The sequence below is a fragment of the Anopheles stephensi genome, chromosome X (assembly GCF_013141755.1).
Source record: "Anopheles stephensi strain Indian chromosome X, UCI_ANSTEP_V1.0, whole genome shotgun sequence".
In the NCBI taxonomy this organism is placed as follows: Eukaryota; Metazoa; Arthropoda; class Insecta; order Diptera; family Culicidae; genus Anopheles; species Anopheles stephensi.
Genome location: NC_050201.1, coordinates 14,556,524 through 14,577,436, shown reverse-complemented (window position 1 = coordinate 14,577,436; position 20,913 = coordinate 14,556,524). Strand labels below are relative to the sequence as shown.

The 20,913-nt window shown below is 47.4% G+C and overlaps 1 protein-coding gene across 9 annotated transcripts in view; it reads left to right on the top strand.

Annotated features, from left to right (window-relative positions):
* The window catches only part of LOC118509861 (mediator of RNA polymerase II transcription subunit 13-like), a 78,668-nt gene that overhangs the window by 28,794 nt on the left and 28,961 nt on the right, over window positions 1–20,913 (top strand). The window contains exon 1 of one of the 9 annotated variants that reach the window (XM_036051164.1): window positions 14,229–14,273. The exons of 6 other annotated variants lie outside the window; for them this stretch is intronic. The gene's annotated coding sequence lies outside the window, so the exon portion shown is untranslated. Of the gene's footprint in view, window positions 1–14,228; window positions 14,274–17,134; window positions 18,542–20,913 lie in introns of those variants that run through there. 2 more of the 9 variants (XM_036051146.1, XM_036051087.1) reach the window with 2 other exon arrangements.

Below are 20,913 nucleotides of genomic sequence, written 5' to 3'. Positions count from 1 at the left end.
GAAGTCAGGTTAGGTCTTTGGGGTCTTTAAAGTAAGACTTCTCATCTATACGACCTCTTGTAATATACGTTTCGCACCTTATTTGATCGTGATGTAATTCAGTGTCGGCGACTTTACGGACCCTCTCGGCAGAGGCCTTACAAACCCCTGCACTAGCAAGTGTATGTGGTTCGCGTACAGGATTACAGCAAATCCAGTGCGTTGTTTGTATCTGTTGTGCTTCACACCATCTTCTCTATCTCGCTCTCTCTCTCTCGCACATCCAATCCCAGATCGGTCCACTTTCACCATGCTGAACCCATCCCCGGGCATCCGGCATCCAATCCCGGGCTCAACTCCTTAAACCTTTTCGGTCCAAAAAGATAAAACAAAACCAACAAAAAATAAATAAAAACATCACAATAAAGATCACCCATACACACCCGCAATCGTCAGTGCAAAACGGGACGCACTGGTCAGCGAAAATGGCAGCACGTGTGTACATCGTCGCGTTCGTCGCCACCGTAAGGTCGTCGAGCGAGCGAGACAGAGACAATACGTTGCGACCAGCCAAATTTGGCAAGAGGTTCAAGCAGCAAACGTCAGACGATGGAGAGTATGTTTTTTTTTTCTTCATATTATTGCTCTCCGGGCACTTAGTCCGGACCGCAACCCTCCGCGCCATTTTCGGTCCCTTCCTACCACCCTTCAATCAACGGCCTCTTAACAGTTGATCGGGGGTCGTTTGGTTGTGTATTTCGCTGTTAATTGGGTTCCTCTTTTATTTTTGCCGTTTGTTATCTCTCTCTCTCTCTCTCTCTCTCTCTTTCCCTTTCCCTTGCCCTCGGAGTTTATTTCTTTAATTCGCTCGAGGCCGGCGCAGTGTGGGCGCGAATGAATAATTTGGCATTCGGGATCGTTTTTTTTTTGAGTTTGTTGTTGCTGGGTGCGTTTTATTCGCAAAATCGGTCTTTTCTTTTCCTTCTCTCTAACTAGCTCTTGGTGGTACTTTTTTCTTAATTTTATGATGCTTGTCCAACAAACCGAGCCTCGCCGAAACGAGCGATACAGATAATTCCACGCGTAAAGTATGTGCCGAGCCAAAAAAAACTATGGCGGCACAGTGATAGATCGCAATGCGTAAGATGGAGCGATCGTAGCGTCGCGCCGAAAAAGTGTGACACATCGCGCTAAAATGTATTGGAACCCGATAGCGGTGCACCCGGGCCACCTGCGACTACACAGCGCAACCTGTTCGCCCCAATCGGGATCGCCAACTTTGCAGAAGAATTTTGAGGTTAGATCCGATGCGATCGGTGCGCAATCTGGTTTCCTCTGGTCGAGGAAACGGGCCAGCCCTAGAAAGCCCGGCACACGTTCACGACACCTGGCCCCCTTTTTATATCCCCCCCTCCCCCTTCGTCGACCGTCCGCCCGTATGTGTTCCCGTCCTGTGTCCCCATCTTTCGGCTACTTTCGGCCAACCTAGACCTAGACCGGCATACCACGTACACATAAACTAGCTTTCACTGTTATTCGTCATAAGCTTTGACATCGACTCCCGTGGATGTGACCTCCTACACGTCCCCGGCGGACCGGCAAGTGTTACCGCTGGCAGAGCACGCAAGCCCTTGCAAGCCCTGGCTGCGGCTGTGCCATTTCTAGCCGTGCCAAGGAACGGGTTTTGTTTTTTTTTATCTTCTCGGAGGCACCGTTTTGCATCATGCGGCGCACCAGAACCGGGCAGGTTCGAGGTTTGAGCACTCGGGGCTACCTATAGCAGCTTCCAAACTGAGCCGGTGTCTTCCTCACCCGAGAGACCTTCGCCATCAATTCTTCGCCTTCAGGGTTTTTTTTTACTGTTGCCGCTAATACCGCTGCGCTGGTGAAAAGGTTGACTTAGATTAATATTTTCGCCACAGCCGCCGGTGGGGATGAACAATAGAACCGGATCGGGAAGGAGCTCAGGTTCAGGTGTGTGTAGAAAAAAAAAATCCGGAGCGGAGCGGTAGGTGCGGCCGAAGGTTTCGGGCCTTGAAGGAAAAGTTTCGCAAAGGACATATCACACACATGAGCGACCATGTTTCTTTTTCCCTTGGCTTTTTTTTCGCGGGTGATATTTCACCAACGACCCCCCCCAATAATGGTCCGTGAGCTCTCGTGTGGCGGGCGATAAAAATTTAAAATTCAAATCTGTGCGCATCCCCCCGACCAAACAAATAACCCAAAAAAACTCAACGAAAAACGAAAGAAAAAAAAGCAAATCCGATATTGAACACTCCACACTCCTGTGCTGCTCCTGGTTTCCCTTTATGCTTTTGGGGCCGCACAAAACCGTCTCGCTGTACCCTTGAGTGGTTTTGAGCGCGCCCGGCGAATCACACACACACACACGCGTGGAATGCCCTCGGCAAACTTGGCCAAACGAAGTTAGAAAAATCCGCGCCTAGCACACCTTTCGGATGAGCCCGATTTGTGGCTGAGGTATGGTTGTGTGTGTGTCTCTGAGGAAGGGGAATGGGGCTGGGAGTTGTGGTGGAGATTAGTACCTGATCGTGTTTTGTCGAGCCTCCCTTCTTCGAGGCTCTGATGCGATCATGGCGACTAGCGACACCATCAACTGCCAACGTGCTCTGCATCAGTTAGGGGTCAAATGACAGTCATCACACATTACTACGAGGTCTCTTAAATCCTAGAGGATATAAAGTAAAAAATTAAGGATTAGCAAACTGGTCTACATAATCTGTTGCGATTCGCCATTGTCACTGTTACATCTCTTAACAAAACTCTATTTGAGGTACTGTATCTGCTAGAAGCTAGAACATGGCCTGATTAGAAACAAATATTTTAATTTGTAAAATAGTGAAGATAGAGTAGAAAATTTGGAACGACAATTCAGCTGTAAGTCTGCTGTAGTGAATCGCTACTGTCCCTAAGATATGCCTTAAATACTCTTCTTGAGGTACTTCATCTGCATGAGCTAAAGTATGACATGATCTAACATCAAATACCTCGTCTTCTTCTTTCTTGGCACTGCAACCTCGAGAAGTCTTGGCCTGCCATTTTTCACCGGACCACCCCAAATACCTCTGGTTTGGAAAATACTGGAGATACAGTAGAAAATTGAAGATGATAATACTGCACCTCCCACGAATCGCTATTGTCAACTACGACATTTTTTTAAAAAAATCTTTTCTTTAGGTTCTGCATCTGCATGAGCTAGTACATGGGCTAGAATAGTACTTTGATTTGTCACATCTCTCAAAACAGGCTCGTCTTGAGGTACTGCATCTGTACGATCTAGAATATCGGCATGGTGAGAAATCGAATTGATCAGTTCTTTCTCGAGCGATTTAGTGAGGAACTCCAGGTCCTTGAGTATTGAGTCTCTCCCATTAGTAGCCAACATATGCGCTGATGTTTGTTTTTGTAGGACTTTGATTACTTCGCCACTTTCAGATTGTACTTTGATATGTAAAATGTTCCTTTACTTCAAGGTCGAACTCTTCAAACTATTAAGAGGACATTCCTCGATCCCCAAAGTTTAGGATATATATCCGACCCCTTCTGTCAATACTCTCAATGTCCAGTAGAGAACTGATTGCAGAACAATATCCTGAATTCCACCCAAAGAGGCCCATAACGCACCTCCATGTTCCATTGGTTCAAGCTCGCTCGTCATCGCCCGGCAAACACGGAACAGGTTGCAAATCGCCACCGACGGTAGCACTAGTGTCACACCGGTACTTGAACTGTTTGCTTTGCTGGTTAGTATAGTTTTTGGGCTTTATTTTGCACGCGCATTCGTATTCGCGTGGTCGTGGCCGTCGCGGCCAACCGTTTTTTTTTTAACAAGTTGGGTCACTCTCATCCTTCCCTCTCTCGCTCGCTCGCTTGCCTGTCTCGCTCGTTTCGTTACGTTTAGGTGTTTTCAGATGAGGGGCTAGTGAAGGTTTGGAGTTCGGCCTGATCGGCCCTGATGGGTTATGTGGTTGTGGCGCTGCGCTTAGATTTCTACACCCATCGGTTCGCTACTCCAACCTTCCTACCCCTGCCTTACTTGTGTAAAGTGGTGAGTCTTGGTAACGTTTTTCAGGGGAAGTTATTGCCAAAAATTGGAAACGCTACGGACCACCACCACAACAAGCGGAAAGGGCTACAGGCGCTAATGGGTGAGCCATAGAAAGCCGTAGAAAGCCGGGGACGATCGTTGGCGAAAGGGCTCCCTGGGCTCAGGAAGAAGAGGTAGGGTAAGAATTTCATTGGGTGGTGCCTGGGAAAACAAGAAGATGACTTGTTTTTAGGGCAAGATATGGTCGATGTGAAGAAATGGACAGTAAGTAAATCAAGTGAGAGAGAGAAAAAAATGGAATGAAAATCGTTTGGCCGTTTCCGTATATCTTGAAGACTTTCCTTTTTGGAGTCTTCCTCTTCTTCTTCTGCTTCCTCAGCTTCTATCAGCCACCTTCGAAGTAGAAATCGCCGAAAGGGTTAGGGCAAGCCACGCCGCACCAAACCCGGCGATGACGTGATGCCTCTGGCGTCGGTTTTGTGCATGCGTGGCTAGGTTTGAATATATTTTTCTTCTGTTTGTGATTTAACTTTTTTTTCTATGCAGCAAAAAAAAAATCGCACACACATACAAATTGGGGCCACAGTGGGGTATTGAGTTGGCAGTGGCCACCGGAACCGGTGATCGAACCGGTCCTAGAGCCACCTAATGTATGTCTCCCCGATGACTCGATATCTACCTATCCTATGTCCCGGGATCCCTTATCCCTGTCCTCACTTCATCCGGCACCTGTACATACGTGTGTATGTGTGTGTGTGTATTTGCATAGCAAGGCCATTGGCCGCCGATAACGGGGACAGGTCAGATCTCTATGATGATGTCTTCAAGCTGCGTTGTACAAATGGCAGCAGCAGCAACAACAAACGAGGAGAAAAATGTGGAGAAAAAAGGGTGAAAATATTGATAAATATTTGCCGTAACAAATATACTCACCCGGGGCAGTTGACCGGGAAGGTTCGGTGGGCTGAATATTAACCACCGTCACCACCACCATCATCACTGCCAGTGATTTCGCGTCTCAGCCCTCGCACATTTATTTTTACGAGCAATGAGTTCTCCGGCCAGAATCCGGTTCCGTCCTCCTCCTTCTCCAGCAGAACCGGGAGTCTGTGGACCTTTGCCGACATCTAGACATATCGGATGGGGGAAGGGGAAGTCATCACGGGAGCACCAGGGAAGGACCCAGAGAGGTGGAAACCATTTCAGAAACCTATTGATGAAATCTGCACAGGAAAACAGAAATGATCACTAATGAGAAACTTGAATCCCTTTCCACGAAGATATCAGCCCTGGCCAGGTATAAGAAGTGTGCGGGATAACACAAACATACAAAAAAAAAAAACATACACACAGAGCGTCACCTTTTGCGCCCTAACTGCTGCGTCCGGAACCGGTGGGACCGAAACTGCGTGCACGAAGAAGCGAGCGAGCAACGAAACCAAAACGTCAGCAATAATATAATAAAAAAAAACAACAGTTAGCACAGATGAGAAGTTCCAGAGCAGAAGTACCTGCGGCAGGTGAGGGGGCCCGGGGTCAGGGTGCGAAGCATATTTTGCAGTGTAAATTGTCGCGTGCTTTTGGAGGGCGAACAAGTGAGCCCAACCCGTCAGCTCCCTCCCTTCCGACGGCTGGTGCTCCCAGGAGCGGTTAGGGTTTTTGGAGAGGAAGAAGAGATATTCAAAGACTGAGGGTCGCGGAAAGTACAGTAAGATCGCTCAACGCGACAACCTGCTCCTGAAGGTGCTAGAATCCGGATAGACTTTAAAAAGCACAAGGTGTGCGTGTGTGGATAGAAGTTGACGCATTAGTTTCCACCAATAAGCCATGCATCACCACACCACATCTTCATGAATATCTGGACATCAGCTTGTTAGCATCGATTTTATCAACGGGGGTTTTTTTTTTCTCTCGTTTTGTTTTGTTCGGTTTTTGTTTGTTGCTCCATCGATAACTTGATCGGGACCCGTGGGTCCCGTTAGTCTTGAACTGGGGGCCGCTAGTGTCCTGCTGGATACTACACGGTAGATCACCAATTAGGGTCAGGTGGAGTTCACTCACGACTATCAACACGAATATTGAGGTCTGTCGATGACTTCAGTCTGCTTTTTCTATATATGTATAAAGACGTTTGACAGCTATCTATAGTTATCGGAAAGCCATCGATTGAAGTATCAGATTTCATTGGAGCAACCTTCTCAAAACTAGATTCCCACAACTGCTCGATAGAAGGTCATAATAATTGACATACAATACTATAATATATATTTATCTTTATGATAAAATTCGAGTAATTAAATTTTGAAACTAAGAAGAAGGCACAGACTTTAAGTTTTCAAACTGAAGTCATCATGCTCACTTACAGCTTCCCCTACGGTTCGAGTATTCTAAGAACTCTTCTACTAGAATTCCTGAGACTACTTTCATCCATAGTCTTCGCTCGTCTTAATTCCCAAAAACCACACTCAATCGGCCCATCGACCACCAATCTGCAGGTATCTCCTCGCCTGCACACTACCTCACGATCTCAAACCAAGCCCGACCCAACACCATCCCAATATTCGTGGCATTTTGATCTAATTCTAAAAGAAATAATTAGCGCCCGAGAAATAAAGGCCTCAGGCGGGCTCAATTTTCTTCCCAACCCTCCCCGCAACAAAAAAACACCTAACTAGTCCTGCAACTGTTGTTCCTCCGTACAATCGGTTCAGGCATGCCAACCGCTTTCGGGCCGCTTGCACCTCACCGCACACAGAAATAGGCCAGGGGCCATATTCGGAGCATGGCCGGGTGTACGGCTAAAGTTTGATTTCGGAAGTTTGGAATTGGAGTTTCCACCCTTCACTGCCCCACACCCCCCCCCCCCCCCTCTCCACCACCCACGACTAAGCTGCCGACCACACGAGCCAACATGAAAACCCGCAAATGGCCGACAACGTGAGGCGCCATGTTGGCCGGTTATTATCAGTAACTATCGTGGGCCACAGCGCCACAGCGGAACAGGAGCGAAACAATAATCATTAAATGGTTTGCTGCAATGCATAGATTAATAGCACCGATCGACTTCCACCCTACTTCCTTCCTTCCGGCAACAGGTACCCAGAGAGAGCGTCCACACTTCGTGGTGCGTGGTGCGGGCCACCAGAACCACTCGCCGTTGCCGAAATTATAATACGTTATTTCACATTATTGCTGATAATTTGCCTCTGCATTCTTGCCGCACACCTGCGTGCGTGGGTGGATGTTCGGTAACCTCTCTCCCTTGCCCTATCTCCCCCCATCCCCCACCCACTCATTTCCACGATACGGTTTGCTCAATTTTCTTTTGCTCTGGATTTGCTGGATCTGCGGCGATAGATCGCGTGCGCTCGCGCGCGCCTACCCCCGCGGAAACGCTCATTACACATACACACACTCCCACACACACATGCTCTCCATGTTCCCCACGTTCCCCGCTCGCTGGACGGATTTTATCAGCGCAAACCCCCTCGTCACGTCGTCCATCCACAGCTTCCCGTCCAGAGTTCCGGAAGATGGCGAGCAGAGCGTTAGACGGGGGTAGTTGGAGTTTGGGGAAGTGAAGGTGTGTGCTATTTCCTTTTTTCGGAAGCTTTTTAACTTAATTTAGCATCTCCTCGTGCCACCAGTTTCCCAGCCTCCTCCTTGAGGATTCCAGAAGATCTGTAAAAAATCAGTCCAGTTCTAACCTCTCTCCGGGCGCACGCTTTTCGCTTTTTGGGGCCTTCGTTGATTCGCCCCTTTTCTAATGCATACTCTACCAGGTTTCTGGAATGGGAGGTGCAGGCGGGATGGAGAGTTGTTTGGTGGTATTCGGATGTTGGGAGGAAGCGGGAATGGTATCGTAACGGAAGCCACGAGCGCACCTGGTTTTCGGGGTAATTTTTTTTTTCTTCGTTGGAACTATCAAAACGGAAGTGGTATCGGAAGCGATCCAGTGATATGAAGATCATCCCTTCTACCTACCATTACCCAGCCTCCCGTGTTCTTCGAATCGGTTCCCTTCCTTTTCCCTTGATTTCACCTCCCAGTCCGGTCAAGCAGACCGCGGACGTTTATTTCGGAAGTTTGTAAATAACGAAATTGAAGCCTCCGCCATTACGATTGCTTACCAAAGCTGTGAGGACTGGGGGAAAGGTGGCCGGCATGGAACAGCCGGCCCGATCACTACCAGCTGGACCTAACCGGACTGCGGATAAAACAATTACTGCTGGCCAGCATCGCTCAAGCATTACACCTTGCTGGTAATAGCAAACAAAAAAGGCAGCTAAAAATAAAAGATGGCGTGTGCGTGCGTGTGCCTGCCGCCCTCATGTGGTACCTTCGGGCTTTTCGGCTGGCAGCAAGGTTAGGCCCCGAACGTAGGTTGGAGCAACTGTTCCGCTATTAACCTGTCGAACCGGGCCCCGGCCGAGCACGAGCGCAGCTCCCTCGCCACGGGCCATCCTCGCTTCGCCAAGCGGGAGTCCAAACGGGTAATACTGGAATGTTGAACTTCCGAGAGTAGCATGGACGAATCGTGAAAAGCGGCTGGTGCCAACCCGGTTCGGATGTGGTGTGCGTGTGTGGCTGTTGCACTTCTATACTTAATTTGTTGCCTTATTTTATGTGTATGATTCCTTTATTTAATGCTACAAGATGGCGGTGGTAGGAGCTGAGGAAGAGGGAGGTGGTCCTCAGTGGGTTTTTTTTTGCAAGCAAAATAATGCAAACAAGGCAACTGCTCAGAATCGAAAAAACCCGGAAGGACTGGTTTTTATCGTAAAATGTCATTTTATTGACTGTGGACCGTTTTCGAGCCCAAGAGGGTACTGTGAGAACTAGTCGATTTTGTTGCAGAGTTAGCTAAACGATGCACCCTTGCGTTAATCCCGTCCACTGCTACCAGCCTGCAACTTACAGTAGTAGTTGAGGTACCAGATATCTAGACTCCAGCTCCAAGCCTCAGAAACAGCGCTTTGTTTTCATTTTGGGTAACATTTTTTGTTGTTGGTGGAGGATGAGAAAGACCTTCAGATATCTAGACGCTTCGAGATCTTCACGGTGTGGCAAGGGCGGGAGAGGTGCGAGGGAAAGCAGCCAGCGCCGTTTTGGAATGCTGATGTCCCTTCGTGCAGATCACCGTCATCGATAAGGTATGGGCATTTTGATTTTGGCGAAATCGTCCATCGGAAAGCCGTGAAGGAGAGTCGTCCAAAGTTTTATTTCTACCGCTTTTTGCAAACACCCGAGACACCAAGACAGAGAAGAAGAGAGCTAGGGAGAGAGAGAGAGAGAGAGAGAGAGATGTGTGTAAGAGGTGCTTGAAGGAAGGGCACACACACACACACACACACTGAGTTGAGCGATACCGTCGCCTGAGGAAGCGACTTGGCGAAATAGTTCACCGAAGTTTTTTTTTCTGTGTTGCGACTTTCTAAGAGCTCACCAAACCAAGTTCGGATATTTTATTTTTTATTATTTTTGTCCGTAAAAGGTTACACGCTCTAATCAGTCGGTGGGGTGGTAGGAGCTCCGGAAAACGAGCGAGGCGTGGGGTGACCTTCGGAACGCTTTCCATTTTCACCAAACACACTCCAACCTGGGTCCTTTCCTTTCCTTTTTTGCTGGAGTGAGTTGCTGGTGTTTGAAGCTCAGCGTTTCGGGTGACATCCAAATGGTGGATTTGCAGCGAAGCGTGGGATGGCCGAGAGATCGTCCGGAATCCGGATGACTAAGGCGAGTTTGAAGACGGTGTCGCCAGCATCTAAATCATTCAATGTAGCACAATTAGCACCAACGAGGCTAGACTTCGCGAAAGATCCGCTGTTCTGGGGCGGGAGAGCTCGGAGATATTTGGGGTGCTCAGTAAGCTACGGGAGATCCGGGAGAACGCCTCCCTCCACCCGAAACAGATCCAGATGTTGTCCAGATGAAAGGGTTTGGAGGGCCCTGTACAACGTTAACTCCCGGGCAGTGACGTGATTTCTCTTCTAAGTTACCCACCAGCATGCCCCAAACTTCCTACTTCTAGCAGCATGGCGGACCCGTTATCTTCAGATAGGCACAATACACCGAAACCAGTGGCGCTGGTCTCTTTGTGTGCTGCTGCGTGTACTCTATCAGGGTAGAGTGCGCTGAAACGCTAGGTCACAGCCCTCCAGTGAGTGAGCCCTCCAGAATTGGAAGGTCCAATTCCAGATGGGGGTTTTGTTTTTGGGTGGGACACACACACACACAGATGTATCGATGTGGCGCGAAACGCGAAAAAGAAATCTAACGCCCTCCTCATCCATACTTCCCGTGCGAAAAAAAAAATATCGAAGGTGTGCGATACAGTGTGTGTGTGTGTGTATGTTTTCATATATCGAATATCAGTAAGAAGAGCACACGTAACGCAACAGATCGGTTAACAGAGACCGGGCGCGCGCGCGCGCTCACGCTTATACCACTAGGCCCCAAAAAGCTACTTACCATCCCTCTTCTGTCAGCATCACGTTCGCTCATTCCCTGGTTTAGGCTGTTAGCTTCCCTGCGCGTGTGTTTTTTCTTCTTCTTCTGTTGGATGTCTTGGCGCAAGGGCGCACACAATACTGCCCTCGTCTAGGTTTCGCGCTAGCTTAGTGCCGAAAAATTGACACTCACACCAATTAAGGTCAGGGAGGGATGGATAGAGGGGGGGGGGGGGGGGGGAGTGGTTGGACGCACCCTGGCAAAAAGGGTGTTTAGAGGTGGGAGATATGCGAAAAACCAGGGAGTGGAGAGGAACCTTGCGAATATAAAGGTCCCCCTGCTACTTCGCAACCTCCGGACTGCTACCCTGGACTACCTTGGAGTAGAGCGCGATAGATTTTCGGAGGTCCCCCAATCTCGGTGGTGCTCCCCCTTTGCCGAAACCTTCGACGGGTGGTCTCGCTCTATCGTCCTCTTCTTCAGAATCTAAGGCATTCAGCGTCTTCTCTTCGCAGACTCTACCCACACAGAGCTAGTGGGGCTGCGGCCCTTTTTCCTGCCGGGACAACAACTGTTGGAGAGCTACTGGCGGCGGTCCGAGTGACTAGTCTAGACGCAGTTAAAGGGAAGACAAAACAGAGAGAGAGAGAGAGAGAGAGAGAGCGCGCGCAAAACAGCGATGAGCCAATTTCGGTATATTTGTATCCAAACGTCGGCTGTTTCGGATAGGTTTTTCGGCGTTGTTGGCGTTGCTGTTTCGGGGCAGGGTTATGTCATGCCGTGTGCCATTTTGTTGTTGTTGCTGTTGTTCAACCCCCTCCTCGCTCACAACTAGTGGTGTGCGTTGCCGATTTTTTATTTCGTCCATTTTTTTCGTCGCTTGTCTCCTCTTTGTGGGAATGGGTATGTGTGCTATTTTTTTTTTGTTTCGTGTGTGAGTGGCACTATTGGTATTGGGATTTTAAGTTTGGTTGGGCCTGGTATGGTCCGCGCTTATTTGTACGCCGCTCGCTCCTCAGCTGGTCATTTGGCGGGGTGATAGTTTTATTTGATATGTTTCACTCTTCTCGGTTCGGTCCTCGGGTATGATTGTCTGTTGTCGATTTCTGTTGCCGTCGCGGCCGTTGTTGGGGTTGCGCTGTGTGGGTCATAGCGCTTCCTTGCGAACGCACTTGCTGATGAGGAGCTAGTTTTTGTTGGGCATTGAGATAGAAAGGTCGCGAGAGAGAGAAAGAGAGAGAGAGAGAGAGAGAGAGAGAGAGAGAGAGAGAGAGAGAGAGCGGTGAGAGATATAAAGATGAGGTAAGTGGAGTCATCTCGCATACTTTCCTATCTGATTGTTGCTTTTTAATGGTTTCGGGCCTTTGGGAAGAAGAGTCCCTCGACGATGTTTTCTCCAATAGCGCGATATGTCACTCTAATTAGAAGGAGGTCGTTTAGCGCAACAAGACAATTGAAAGTAATCAATTCGACGATGGAAGACGACGAAGTGGCCGATTGTGAATTTTGGAAGCCATTTTTTTGTTCGTCTTTGGATTGTCTTCGGTTACGCGCTTGTCAAGCGCTTGTTTCGTTCCGTTTACACTCATCCCCGGGTTGACGAGTGAAGTGTACGCATCGTGTACTTCGACCACGTGTTCGGTACGACCACTACAAGCACACAAATTTGCAATATTTCTCTCTCGCTCTCACTCTCTCCTTTCTTTTTCGCTCCACACGCATCGTGTGCACGAAACGTTCTAAATTAGGGCTTGAGTTTTTCGGTAGGCAATCACTAGCAGAACTGCCAGCATTCGTCCCCACCTCCCAAGCAACGTATAGAATAGCAACTACCAGCAACCGGTCACCGTGATTCATTGGTTTTCGCGGACGGTCCAAAATTCACCGGACCGGTTCCGGTTCGCTTGGCCGTGGAATCGCGCAATTTAAATCAGTTTTCTAACCTCCCCGGACAAAACCGATAACGATGGCTGTTTTTTTGCTATCCTCTTCTTCTTCTTCTTTGTCTTTCATTTTCCTGTGTCTGTCTTTACTTAATTTTGGATGCGCGGGTGGATCATTCGTGACCCGAAGTTAGAAGGGCAAAACAAGGAAGCAGCAAGTAACGAAACGCAAACATCCCGCAAATGAAACTAAAAAGGTAAATGGAAGAAAAATGGGCAGATTGTCAAGAGAGCAACAAAACAAAGCGAGAAAAAAAAAATGAAGGAGCGAAAAAAAAACTACAAGCAAGTAGTGAACAGAAAAACGACACGAGGTAAACGTAAGAAGAAGCTTAAACAGCACACACAAACACAAATACACTGATGAATCGGATCAAAAGACCGAAAGCTGCAGATTTTGGTTGCTGTTTCATTTTTTTTCGGTTTATTAACTCCGGAGGGATAGGGTGTGTTTATGGGCACAGGTTGGTGTGCGCGGATTTTTTGGCCTTCTCTTTTTCGGTCGTTCTCTCTCGCTCTCTCTCTCTCTCTCTGTTTGGTGCACACATTCCCTTCCCATCTGTCTCTTCTATTTGCGAACCCAATTTTTTGGTTTGCCATTCGGTGGCTTTCGATTTGTAGTGGACCTACCGAAGGGGGGGGGGGGGGGGTGGAGGAGGGTGCGCGACCCGTTGTTGGTTGATCTTTTTTTTTCTTCCTTTGCTTTTGTTTTGTTTTTGGCTATTTTACTTGGTTGAATTGAAATGGATCGTGCTCCTCGTCCCCACCGTTCTCCGGGTCCGTTCCTCAGTGGACCCGGTGCGAAAGGGTTGGAATGGTGGCGATTTAGCGATCTTTTTTTTTTCGCTCGTGTGTTGCTGCTTCACCTCTTCAGGCAGGGAGTAAAAAGGAGCGGAGTTGTGGGGTAAGGATGAGTCCAGCAAAAGTACCCCCGTGAGTGGGCGAAAGAAATAAACGAGAAAGCGACGGGAGTTGATTTACCCAACAGAGAGGAGGGAAAAAAAAACAAGACGCGAAATATATACACCATCTTTCTCTTTTTGGGCGACAAACGGTGAACGAGAAATGATCATTGCCGAAAATTTTACAACTGCCTTCACCTGCTCCCCCTCCCCAAACCGTTTCTGTGCACAGTGGTTTACATTACAACATCCAGCTTTTGGACTTGGATCACATTCACCGGAAGTCTCGCGAACTGGTACGATCGTATTTTTTGGCAAGGTTATCCGAGGGGGCCACACCGAAAAAAAGGGTTGCCGAGGAAGGGTGGGTGGAGAAGGAAGAGAAGAGAAGGGAATTTTCTCACAGAAAAGAATACCGAAAACTGAAACCATACAACCGGTTGGATGGATCGAGGGCTCCAAAACGCTTCGGGGTCGATTAACACGTTATCGGGCGCCTACATAGAACGCTGTTTACTATTTTACTAATTGAGCGCTCGTTAGCGGCTTATTAGTAGCTAATCGGGATATGATCGGTTAGCATTCGGATATTGTTTGTTTGTATTAGTTTTGCAGAATATTATTCCGAAATGGACTTTTCGTATAGGATTTTTTTTGAATACGAAATTATGTCACAATAAAATGAAGTAAAAATGGAACTCCTGGTACCAAAAAAAAAACAAAATTATCCCCATCCTACACTACAATGTTGTCTGGCCTAGTCATTTGTCAACCGGTTCATCTTCAAAGCTGTTACAAGAAAGGATGGTACATGTGTGTGTGTGTGTGTGTGTGGGTCGCTTATCAAAAAAAGAAGGCAAATAAAAGCGCATAGTGCTGATTTGGTGGCTTCAGTTAGTGGTGGTGGGAACCGTTGAAGAAAAACGGGTAGAGAATAAATGCGGGAAGCAACATATTACCTCCAGATGGGTACATATGTGAATATGTACCCATCTGGAGGTAATATGTTTCGGTTATGTTCGGCCATTCGGTTGCCGAATTTGTGGGGTTTTTTTTCGCAATCTAATCCGCTCACTCGTGACGCTCGAAGGGCACCGGCGTCTGCAAAGAAAGCAAGAGATGGCAGCAGCCTGTTCGAGTGTCACTGTTACGCACGCAGAAGCGATCCGATCCGCCAAATCTAGGAGAAACATACCGAAAAAGTACACGCGACGATAGAGCGTGGGACAGAGAAACAGAGAGCGCGTGACAGAGCGAGAGAGAATTTGTGCGAAAATTTGAGGTTAATTAGAGAACAACATCGAACATTGATATGCGAATGATAAAGAACAGGGCTAATGCGCGGTATGAAGAAGGGGTGAAACGTACATATCTGCGAGAGGAACGGGTAACAAGAGCGAGAGCGAGAGAGGGAGGGTGGGAGAGCGCGATCGTACGTGCGCGCGCGAGAAAGAGAGACGATCGCTCGATCATGCTCGGCAAAGGATCGGGTTGAAAGAGAATGGCGTCACGACACGTGGAAGCGACAAGTGTGTGGACGTGCGTGCGCGATGAGGGCGAGTGCGAACACAGTTCGGGGCATTTTTGCCGGCACTTTTTGTCGCTTTCGGCAAGGTGACGTGCGGTGGTGTGGTATGCGATAGCGACGGCAACTACCACGCTGCGAGTGTGCGTACCGCAATTCGCAATCCGCGCGTTTGCTCTCTCGCTCACCTAACTCATCCGCCGTCTATCGGTTACAGCAGGGGCAGGCACAAAACATGCTAACCGTGCGTTACATGGGAATGGAATTTTTAAATCCCGGTGAATCGGAATCAGGTGTACGCAAATTCTTGAAGCGAGCGCACGTGGCACATGATCCAGCATGGTGACGTACTGTCGGCGCTTTCAGCTAGAAGCTCAATATCGCTGATACGAAAAAATCAAACTTAATTCCATGAAGCAATGCGACAGACACTAGCAAAGGTCTAGTCCAGTGGCCGAAACATCGTCACACTCTTCGATAGGTTTAAAGTTCATCCTTTTATGGGATGTTGTTCCAGGTATATAAAACAAGGAGGGCCACTGCAAAAGTTTTGGGATGGAATATTTTCTTCCTCTCGGGTTTGTGGTCTATCCCATCGCTGGGCAGCCTGCTAGCCTTCTTGGAATGTAATTGGGCGCTGCCGTTCGGTTAGTTGTGCACGTACGCGAATTACAGCGAAAAGTAAGACAATAGGGCCGTACTGTAACGGGTGAGGGGCTTTTTTTTTTCGTCACAGGCGGAACGCAAATATTCGTGGATTGTCTCAAGCCGCCTAAAAGTAATAGCAATTACCGTTTGACTGCATTACTGTATGTTGAAATTTGATTCTTCCTCTTTTTGGTCTGTCTTTAGTGTTTTTTTCCTCTGCATGATTGCATCCGTATTTAGTTGGTTCTGTTTAACTCGCATACGGGGCAGACGATTTCAGCACGGGTTCTGTTACAAGGGCAAAATCGCGTGTAGATGATATCTTCTTCATATTCTTCTTTGATACTACAATATCTAAAGGTCTTGGTATTAACACCCACAAAGGTGAGTTTATTGCACTCGCTTGTACCTGATAAGTTTGAGTGTGGGTAAACGACACCTGCGCGAGTTTCAGTGAGTGTGAAGGACCAACAGATCGCCCTAATACCCTTATTCTTCTTCTTTAGTACTACATCCTAGCAAGATTTCGGTCTGACAGTATTAGTTTCCTTGTCTTCATTATACTCGGAGTAACTGAAAAGTCTGTTCTTCGTATCAGAAATACGATCCAGATGCAATCGGTCCAGTCTGTCAGCAGATTGCCTAATGTTTATATATGATAGGGTTTATATATGATTGCCTAATGTTTATATATGATAGGATTATGTTAAGATTCCCTTACGCAACCAAGCCGAAATAATTTTCTGGCTTCTTGGAGTTCTTATTTACATACAGCAGGATAATCCACACTGCGTACGAAAGGAAACATTGGAATTGGATTTGGTATGGTCTTTGATTGTTAAAGAGGCGAATGAGGTCTCAAAGACCCAAAACCTCTATTAATAAATGAATAAAAAAAGGTTTTTGGTAGGGTTGAAAATATTCAATCACAATGGAGCATTACTTAATGTCTTTTTGCATAGAATCCCGTATTATGATTCGCATCGAATTAACTAATGCAATGTTTGCCTTCTTCGGACTTCTTATCAACTCATAACCCCAGATGGGATTTGGAAGGTTTTGGTTTGGGAAAATTACAACGGCAATAGATTCTGGTGGAGAATCGTAATTCGCATGTCTGAAACGTAAGGAAAGCTGATGTTACTGCAGAGAAGGATTTTCAATTTTAGCCTCCTCTGTCCTCTTATTTATCCACAGCTCGGTTTTGGGCTTTAGAAGCATTTAGTGGGGGGAAATTACTGGACTAAGATCATTAATTCTAGCATAAACCATTTGATGTTCGCGAATGCCCAAAAGCCTGCCAAGATTGCAAACCACTGCTCTAATCAGTCCAAACGCCTCAGCACCGGGAAGCAAGCGAGAGAGCGGGAGAGCTCTCTCATGCACAGGTTGCCCGGTACTGTGCCTGACCGTTTGGAGCCCTTCCCCTTTGCTTTCTCTTTCTCGCCACCACCGCCTCAGTGGACATGATGCGGATCAAGGAATTCGTAAGGTCTCGCACCTCTCACCGCACCCTTTTCGATCCAGCATCTTCTAAGCAGCGCATCAACTCTCAAACGGTTTTATACGCGCGCTCTCTCTCTCTCCTTCTCTCTCTCTCTCTCTCTCGAAAATGTTTGTGCAAAATAAAAAAACCAAATTCTGGAAGAGAGCAACAAATCGGCACTGCCGGTTTGATGCTGGCTCGGCAGCGAGCGAACGAGCAAGAGAGAGAGGTCCGAACGACCGTACGCATGCACTGCTCTAGCTGCGGCGTGCGCTAACGCGCCAACACACTAATCTGACTGCGCACCACGCGATCCGAGCGCTTCAGCTGTCAGTCCCGAGCCGATCGTCCGCGGGCCCGGCAGTAACTTGGCAACCGAACGAACGCGCCAACAAACAATACGAAACGCACGGACAAAATCTCGCTCGCCAAAAAAAAAGCAACAACAAACAATACGGAAAAAAAAACATCAAAACACACACACACACATAAGCCAACGTTACAAAAGTCACCAGCCGAACTAGAAAATCGGTTCATTTGTTCTTGCTGTGTGTTGTTCACCGAAAACCGCGTGGGGGAGCTATATAGTGCTCCGCGAAAGGTTTCATCCAAAAGGAAAAGAAAGAAGAAAAGTCCGGGACAAAATTTTCCACCCCCTCCCCTCAACACCCCTTCCAACGCCTTCCCTTACCTCCCCACCCTCCCAACCCACATACACACCCCTCCCTACCGTGCGTGCGTATGTGTGTGTGAGTGTGTCGCGTGTGTGCATGTGATTGGCGGGAAGGCAACAACAGCAACAAAATTCGCAAACCGCCGCAGTTGACACACACGACATCCAATATCCTCCTGTGTGGTACTGCCTGCCTGCGTGAAAAACGGTCTCACGGTCACGGCCGGGAAGGAAAAGCGCGCGCGGATATTCATGTGTTATCGCGTTGTGAGTGCATGTGTGTGTGTGTGAGTGTGTGCGCGCGTATGTGAGTGCAAAATTTCACTAAGTTCTTAAAGCAAACAACAACCACCCGGGCGAGAGAGAGAGAGAGAGTGTTTAAGCGAATATCCCGCCAAGTCCTCAAGAGTCCTGACACGTACCCCGACAGAGTTAGTGTACACCGCGGCACGATGTTTCGAGTTTGTGGTGTTTGTTGGAAGAAATAAGAAATTGGTGATTAACCAGCCAGCGAGCCAGCAGCAGCAACAACCAGAACATCAGCAACAACAACAATACAACCGTCAACAAGTCAACCGCCCTGCAGAATTGAACACACACACCCGAACAAGAAAGATCTTTATCCTGGAAAAGTTCCTCGGAGAGAGTTCCTGGCGGAAGTTGCGTGTAAGAAAAATCCGAGTTTTTGATCGCATCTCAGAAGTGGAGGAAAACCCACACATCCCCTCCTACCCATCACTATTCCCAATCAAAGTCGGGGGTGTGGTGTTGTAGTGCGTGTACCTCTCGGGAGGAGTGGTGGTGGACCCGAAGGGAGCAAGGTGAAGGCGTCGGGCGGTGTGAAGGTGTCGGTTGCAATAGAGGAAAGTTTGATTCTTACAATTAGTGTATAGTAAGTCGTTTTTAAGTCAAGTTCCATGAGGCCCAGCGTCTGGAAGTCTTCCCGGGCTTGTTGAGCTTAATTAAAGAGTTGTAAACTTTGGAGTGCTTTTAGTGCTAATGAAATGATGAACGTGTCTCGAAGGGTTCTGGAAAGTAGCTTCAAACACTTTGCAAACGATACTATGCTTGAAGTTACTGCCATCTCCTGGTCCGACGGCTTCTGATGGTGGCCTACAGTTGCCGGTCTCGATAGTACTTAGTAGGATTCTAGATTGTGGACTTCGAGTGATCGGAGCTGGAGGTCCCAAAAAGCTGCACTCCCTCCCCCACCGAGCCTTGTTGTATCCTCACAAAGCGAGGGAGATCAGGAAAGGTTTCTAATGTACTCTGCTGATGATCAAGAACTGTATCTTGAATGTTTTTGGAGAGTGTGAAGAATTTAGAGATGTAAGCGAATTTCCTGGAACATAGAACAATTCTCCCTTCTCGTATAGATAGACTTCCAGTAAATTTATATAAGGGCGCATTTGATGAAATCCAATGTAAAAGCCCATTTATCTAAAGCTCTTTTAAATTTATCTTGAAGAGCCTGGATATCGACGGTTATTAATTTAGTAGAAATCTCTCATGTTTAAGATGATTTGTTGTGTCCCTAAATAAGTGAAAATAGTGAGATGCCTAAGATAGCTCCAGAATCTTATTAGTAACACACATGACAAATGGAACGCTCTGACAGCAACTCAGAAGAGAACAGAGCCAAAAAGTGATTAGCACTAAGATAGAGAAACCGGGCGACATATGGTCTTAGTGCTACAGTTGCCCGTGATAAAGTCTTTGTGGATTGTGACTTTGAGAATGTCTCGGGATGCTGAAACACTCAGATCAAGATGGTAGAAGAAGAGGATGCAGAAACATGGGAAATGCAAAACTAATCCTCCTTTTTGCTCAAAATTCTATAACCTAAACGATATCTTGGACCTGCCATTACTGTGCCAATCCTTGTGACTTGTGATTATAGCCGTAGTAGCTTGATAATCAGCCACTGCGAATAAAGCTAGTAAATTTTTTGAAAAGCATTAGCTCGTGTTCTTGACCAATAGAACCTAACATGGTAAGGTTTTTGGTTGGGTGATTACTGGCTTCACTCAACTTTATTAATTCCCGACTCCCCGGCCTGCGTTCCCGACGGACCCGGACCTTCTTCTTTGGCTCTACAACCTCGAGAGAGGTCTTGGTCCTACAATTGTTGGCTTGTGATCTTACTCGGATTAACTGGAGTGAGTCATCCAGCATACTCCGGAATCCTACCGTATGAATATCAGATACCGGACTGCGTCCCTAGGGGAAGATAATCATTGTCTTCTTTTTAGAATCTTCAAACTTGAGAGATCTCAGGCTTTTGTGACTAGCTGGTGATTATACCATACCCGCGTCGCACCTAATCTATCTTTATTTTATTTATTTATTTATTAATTCTTTCTTCTTTCTTGGCCTAACGACCTCTTAGGTCATGCCTGCCATTTCTGGTTTACTAGACTTATTGTTATCGCATAGTTGGATAGTCAGTCCTCGCTATTGGGGGTAATCGGCCCAGATGAGACTTGAACTCCGGTTCCTGCCGTGTGAAGACCGGCGCCGCAGTCCAATGCCGTATTGTCCTATTCAATTTTTAATTGATACACACTTTTTGACCTATATTTTGAAGGGCCAGGTCATAGTGCCCCTCAAATAAACTACAATTTCTTCAATGGTCCCACGCACACAGGTTGCAAACGGACACAGTTCCAGTTTTCATTCTTGCCCTTGCTTCTACTACTGCACTTGAACCATTCAATATCAAAGGCAAGGCAAGGCCATTTTTTGTGTGTGTGTACTTCTTCCCTTTTATGTTCGGCCCAAAAGCTGTAAACCGATGCGTAAAATTTCTTCGCATTCATTCATACTACTTTTTGTTCCTACCAATACTGTCCAGGTATTATGAACCATATTTGCGACACAATTTGGCACAAAAGAACACGATCACACACGGGCACGCAACAATAAAATCGATCTTCATTCTCATTTGCATGTGTGTGTTTTTTTTTTTTGTTTTTGTTGGTTTCGCAGTGTTGTGTGTGCTGAATTGCGAATTGCACCTTGCTCGCTCTGACTACTTTAGCCGGCGGGCGGTCGGTCGACCTCTCGCTCGCTCTCATTGATCACACACGCGTCCTAACTCGATCGTGTTTTTCGGGGGCCCCGACAGCAAGAAAAAAAAATCCCTAACCCCGGCCTTGCCAATATTCAGTGTGTTCCCTTGTGTTCCCGTTTCTTTCGCTCTCTCTCTTCCTTTCCTCCTGATAAAGCGCACGAA